The following is a 6,530-nucleotide window of genomic DNA, read 5'->3' on the forward strand; positions in this document are numbered from 1 at the left end:
TCCAAGGGACTCTCAAGAGTCTTCTCTGACACCAGAATTTGAAACCATCAATTCTTTGGTACCCAGCCTTCTTTATGGTCCAACTCTCACATCTGTACATACTCCTGAAAAACCATAGCTTTGATTATACAGACCTGTGTCGGCAAAGTGATACGTCTGCTTCTTAATACACTGTCTGGATTTGTCATAGCTCTCCTTCTTGAGAGCAAGCATCTTTTAATTGCATGGCTGCAGTCACCATCTGCAGTGATTTTGGAGCCCAAGAAAATTAAGTCTGCCACTGTTTCCACTTTTCCCCCATCTATTTGCCATGAAGTGATGGGACTAGAGGCCATGATCTTAGTTTTTTGAATGTTAAGTTTTAAGCCATCTTTTTCAATCTCCTCTTTCACTTTCATCAAGAGGCTCTTCAGCTCCTCTTTACTTTCTGCCATAAAGGCATATGCCATAAGGCATAAGGCATTCTGTCATCAGCATATCTGTGGTTATTGATATTTTTCCCGGCAATCTTGATTCCAGCTTGTGCTTCATCCAGCCCAGCACTTCACATGATGTACTCTGTGTATAAGTTAAATAAGCAAGGTGACAATATATAGCCTTAATGTACTTCTTAGTGATGGAGAGGGGGGCCTGGCAAGCTGCAGTTCATGGGGTTGCAAAGAGTTGGACACGACTGAATGACTGAACTGAACTGAATCCAAAGTTCATTATCTATTCATTCACAGACACTTATAAATGTGCTGAATTTTTGGCAACCATTGTTTGCATACCTTTTTTCATTCTGAAAATTTCTTTAAATGCCCTCACCTGAAATCCCAATTTCAGACTGGTTCAAAATTGGGAAAAGTGGTTTCTGGCCTAGGCTAATTCTTACAGGCTGGTTGCTTATGGTCCCTCCAGGGATTTCTTTGTCCCAAACTGCTTGGAGAATATGGCTGGGAATAGAATCTTGCTCTTCTGGCTGGTGTGTCTTAGTCAAAGTCAAGATAAAGGGCTTCTTGGATCTCCTAACCAGAGCATGGCCCTGAGGGGGCTCAGAAGGTCCCTCCCAAGAAGAGGGGTAGGACACTGGGGCACAACTAGAAATGCATGGGAAGTCAACCATTGCTCAAATTGGCAAGTGGGAGGCCCAGTAAAATAATGGGTACAAGGGTTTCCATCATCATAGTATGGCTTTTGGAAGAGAGAGGTCCAGCATTAGAAATTAAGACAGTTTACGTGGCTCCTGTATCAATTAAGAAATGGATCTTCTTACCTGTTACTTCAAGGACCACCCAGGGCTCATGGTAATAGACATCTTATTGAGGGGAGCTGCCAGAATCCCTGGGCTGCTTCAGTCATCCAGCATGGCCATCTTGGGAGTAGGAGCCCCTCTTCCCGCTTTGGAAATGAGGGCAGTCCCTCTTCCAGTGACCTGTTTGTTTGCAGGCTGAGCATAGCCTGGGGGCCTCTTTCTGGTGATCTTGGGCTCAATGGCCAGTTGACTTGCATCTGTAATATTTCCCCTTGTTGGTCTTATCCCCAGATGAATAGTTGGATTTTCTTGGCCCCGTTGGGTTGTCCTGAAGTCACAAAGCATGGCGGATAGCAATGGCTATCAGTTGTGCATGTGCCCTGACCTGTTTTTTTCTCATGTTGGGTTTTCTTCCTCCTGAACTTGATCTCAATTATTAAATACCCTAAAGGCCACATCTAGGAGTTTGTGGGCCCCAATGGTAACTTTTGGAGTTTCTCCCTAATATCAGGGGCAGACTGGCTAAGTAGCTTCCTGTCAGGAGCAGGAAGAGCTAAGTTTGGAGCAACAAGAGCTCAGTTTCTCCTACAAGAGGGCTTAGAAGGGGATCATCCAAAATGTCGGGAGAGCCTTCTGGTTCTCCAGGTTTTAAATTACAAGAGCCGGATGGGGCAGGATTTTGGTAAAGGACCACAAAAGCCTTTCTAGGGAATATAGGGAATCTCACTCAACTTTCTCATGCTGTGGCAATAAAGATCCAATTGCAACAGGTATTTTAATTTAGATACCTGTTTTCAGGCCATTTTTATCTACTCCCAAATTTACATAAAGTTCGGGTACTGCTACAGTAGAACTTTTTTTAAGCCTTTGATTAAAAAAAAAATTCCAGTTCTTAAGGATACATTCCAGAGGTGTTTCTTCTGGCTTGAAAGGGGATCCTCTCATGTTCAGTAACCTACAACTGAGAACAAGAGAGCACTCCTAGAATGAATCTGGCATCCCGGAAACATTTACCAGGAGGTTTTAACCTGAAGGAATTCAGGGCATCCCCCAAATTCCCTTTGAACCTGGTGGAGTTTCAAATGTACTCTATGCTCCCATCAATTTTTGGACAGACATCTCTGGCCCTCCTTGTGACCTTGCACAAGGAGCCCAGTCTGGCATGGATAGAGAAGGGTTTTTAAACCAGTGCCACAGGTTGCCAGGACTTTCTTTTGAAGGGATCCCTTGTCTATAGAGCTTATGCCTGTGATAAGTCTTCCTATGCTGGGGTATTCCTTGAGACGGAGCATCTATAAAGCTCACAATTCAATCTTCTGGGTAGTGGCCAGCCTGTTAGGCTGTCCATAGCAGTGTGGAGGCTGCCAAGGCCTGGAGTGAAGGGAGTCTGATTGATAGTTGCAAAGAGGAACCCTTGGAGAAATTGGAATTGGGCGATATGGAAGGTGACACAGGGTTCTAGGTTTGAGGGCCAGCAGGCAGAGAAATTCTTATAGTGGATTTCTGAGCATAGAATGAGGTGAGAGACTAGACAGAAGATTAAACGAATGGTTTGCTTAAACAGTAATTAATTACACTTGGAGAGGGCTCTTATGAAAAACTGGGGGGCTAACTTAAATACTGTCCTCAATAGTTTAAATAATAAACATATAGGAGAATTAGAAATTTCTTTAATGATAATAACAATTCCAAACTTACATATATATAAAATAAACTTCTATCCTGAGACAATCAAGTATTGGGAAATTAACCCAGGAGCACTAGTTCCTTTCTGAGCAACTCCTGAGGCTGCCATATTGAATTTGTACTCTGTATCTGACCATAGATTTACTGAAAGCTTGATATGTGCTATTTCAGCTGTTATTGGAGTAAAGAATGCCTCCCAGACACTTTGGATTAATCAAAGAATGCTCCAGTTTAGCATTAAAAGTGATCTGTGTCTGTAGGGAAGTTATAGACCCAGATTACTAAGGAGAAATCCAAGCAATTTTACAAAATGAAATAATGAATATTCTTCATTCATTCATTCATTCATTCTTTATTTATTATTTATTAATAAACATGATCAAATCACCCAATTGCTGATTTTTCCATGTGTAATTGGCAAAGTACAAAACGGAGAACCTCCCACCATATTAACAGTTAGAGATGATGGAATGTTTGGATCCACAAATGAAATACGTGCAATTGGAGCCAAAGTTGGGTGAAGCAGCCTAGTGGTCCTCCCATACCTGCTGATGTGATTGCACAGAGGAAGACTAACACCATGCTAGTGATGATTCCAGACAGAAAAAGTGGAAACATGTGCCATTAACCCACTGTTATTCTCATGAGTAGATTTTTCTCAGAAGCCTGACCGTAATGTGGATTGTCATTCACAGCTCAACCTTCAAGGATATGCTACAATTAAAAGAAAATTATGAAGATGGCTACTTTCAGCTGGATAAACCTGAGCCGAACCCGAACTCAGCATAATTTCACCTGCCGGGCAAAAAAGGCCTGTCCAAATTAACTGGCTTTTTGGGACAAAATCTGTCTGCTAGGTTATACAGCAGTGGTAAAGATACAGCGCAAGCCTTGAACACAAGTAGTATGTGCCAATTTCATGTGTTACTTTAATAGTCACACCCATTTACTGATAAACTGTGATAAGACTAATGAGGGACGGCTATGTGGACCAACTTCTCGCATTTGGGAAACACTCTTTATTGGAGAACTCCATCAACTATTGTGAATGGACTACTTTCCCTAAAACTTACAATATGTTTTTTGAAATAGTACCTCAACTAGTATATATTGTAACTAATGTTGTAAACATTACCTCTATGTATCAATTAGGAACCACTTTCTCTGGATTCCTAATGCATGTTGATCATTTATATTGGAAAGGGACCACCTATTATTCCCCCCCCCCATGAAAACTCAGATGTTATATACTCAAATGCTATTTCTATTTTGTTCCTAATATCAGCTTTTCTTTAGAATCCCTACAATTTTGCAGGAAACCAAAGTATTCCAAAATCTCATAGAAAAATATAATTGTACTTTGATAAAATCTTCTATTGTTACCACTATTATGTTAATGGATATAGAAGTTAATGTACAAAAATACACTTCTCATTCATGGTGGGACTTTTTCCATACTATGTCGCCTACCACTCAGAAAGAGTTTTCTGCATTGTTTAACCCCTTGCTTGTTTCTTTGATTATTTTGTGTCTTTTGACCATTTGGAATTGTTATGTGACCTGTAGAATCAGCATGACTGCTTGGGTTATTTTGCCTTATTCCTATGCTCTTCAGCCTGAACAATCCTGAGGTTGACTGTTAGAGAAATTAAAGTGGCAGAAATTTTGTTCAGGTTTCAGAAGCAGGAAAGCAGGGCTCTGACCTTGCTTCTGACCTGCCTGGACACTGCCCAGATTCCGTACCTGCCTGCAAGCATGGCTAGTCACACAGCACTTTAGAAAAGAAAGGGAGTGGGTCTCAGAACTCTTGAGCCCCTGGAGTCCTGGCCATAGTGCCTGGATTTTAATGAAATCCTATGACTCACAGGATGCTGTAAAAATGTTAAAGCCAGAGCTGCATTTTTGCATGCAAACTGTTGATGATATCAGTTTGCAGCCTGGGATTATAAGCGAGAACTCCAGAAACTGCAATTTGAAGTCTCACTGGTGGAGTGAGGTCCACAGAGAATGAATCTCCAATTGCTTTACCCTGGGGGCCCATCTACTTCCTGTCTCAGAGACAGCTCTAGTTTTCCACTTGGAAGAAAGGAAATATCCATCTCTAGCCCTATCTAGCCAGCTCGTCCCACCTAAGAGGCAATGTGGCAGGGAAACTGAGAAGCAGTTGTGAAGTTCACAGTCCAGAGGCAAAGGCTCACTAAGACTGAGATCTAATCGTGGGACTGTGAGCTCTTCCATTCCCCCCACACCTTACTAACATTTCACAAAACTCTATTTATAGCAGCTCCTTTTCCCCAGTATGAGCTATTTGCCTACTGAGAAAAATTAAATCTTGTTTAGCTATCAAAAAAAAAAAAAAATTTAAAGACATACTAAAAGGCAAAAACACAATTGCAGAGACAGAGAAAGCACCAGAATTAGAGTCAGATACATCAGGGTGTTAGAATTGTCAGACCAGGAGTATAAAACTATTATTAGTATGCTCAGGGCTCTAACGGATAAAGCAGAACAAATGCAAGAACAGATGGACAATGTAAGCAGACAGATAGAAGTTCTAAGAAGAAAACAAGATGAAAGGCTAGAGATCAAAAACACTGTAACAGAGATTGAGGATATCTTTGATGGCCTTATTATTAGACTAGACACAGATGAAGAAAGATCCTCTGACCTCAAAGATATCTCAGTAGAAGTCTCCGAAGCTGAAAAGTAAAGAGAACAAAGACTGAAAAAAGAAAAGATAAAAAAAGAAAAAACATAGAACAACTGTCCAAGAACTATGTGAGAGGTAAGAAAGGTGTAGAGACTGAACTGAACTGAACTGAACATACATATATTCATGGGGATATGTGTATTCCACATTATGTGAATTCTGTATCACATCTCTGTATTCAGGAAAGTATCAATGTGAGCAGAGGGAGAAGCTCTGATCCCTTCAGATCAGATCAGTTGCTCAGTCATGTCCAACTCTTTGCGACCCCATGAATCACAGCACACCAGGCCTCCCTGTCCATCACCAACTCCTGGAGTTCACCCAGACTCAGGTCCATCAGGTCAGTGATGCCATCCAGCCATCTCATCCTCTGTCGTCCCCTTCTCCTCCTGCCCCCAATCCCTCCCAGCATCAGAATCTTTTCCAATCAGTCAACTCTTTGCATGAGGTGGCCAAAGTACTGGAGTTTCAGCTTTAGCATCATTCCTTCCAAAGAAATCCCAGGGCTGATCTCCTTCAGAATGGACTGGTTGGATCTCCTTACAGTCCAAGGGACTCTCAAGAGTCTTCAGTTCACCACAACAACACCACAGTTCAAAAGCATCAATTCTTCAGCACTCAGCCTTCTTCACAGTCCAACTCTCACATCCATACATGACCACAGGAAAAACCATAGCCTTGACTAGACGAACCTTTGTTGGCAAAGTAATGTCTCTGCTTTTCAATATGCTATCTAGGTTGGTCATAACTTTCCTTCCAAGGAGTAAGCGTCTTTTAATTTCCTGGCTGCAGTCACCATCTGCAGTGATTTTGGAGCCCCCCAAAATAAAGTCTGACACTGTTTCCACTGTTTCCCCATCTATTTCCCATGAAGTGGTGGGACCGGATGCCATGATCTTA

This window comes from Bos taurus, chromosome 4 (genome assembly GCF_002263795.3).
Source record: "Bos taurus isolate L1 Dominette 01449 registration number 42190680 breed Hereford chromosome 4, ARS-UCD2.0, whole genome shotgun sequence".
Lineage (NCBI taxonomy): Eukaryota > Metazoa > Chordata > Mammalia > Artiodactyla > Bovidae > Bos > Bos taurus.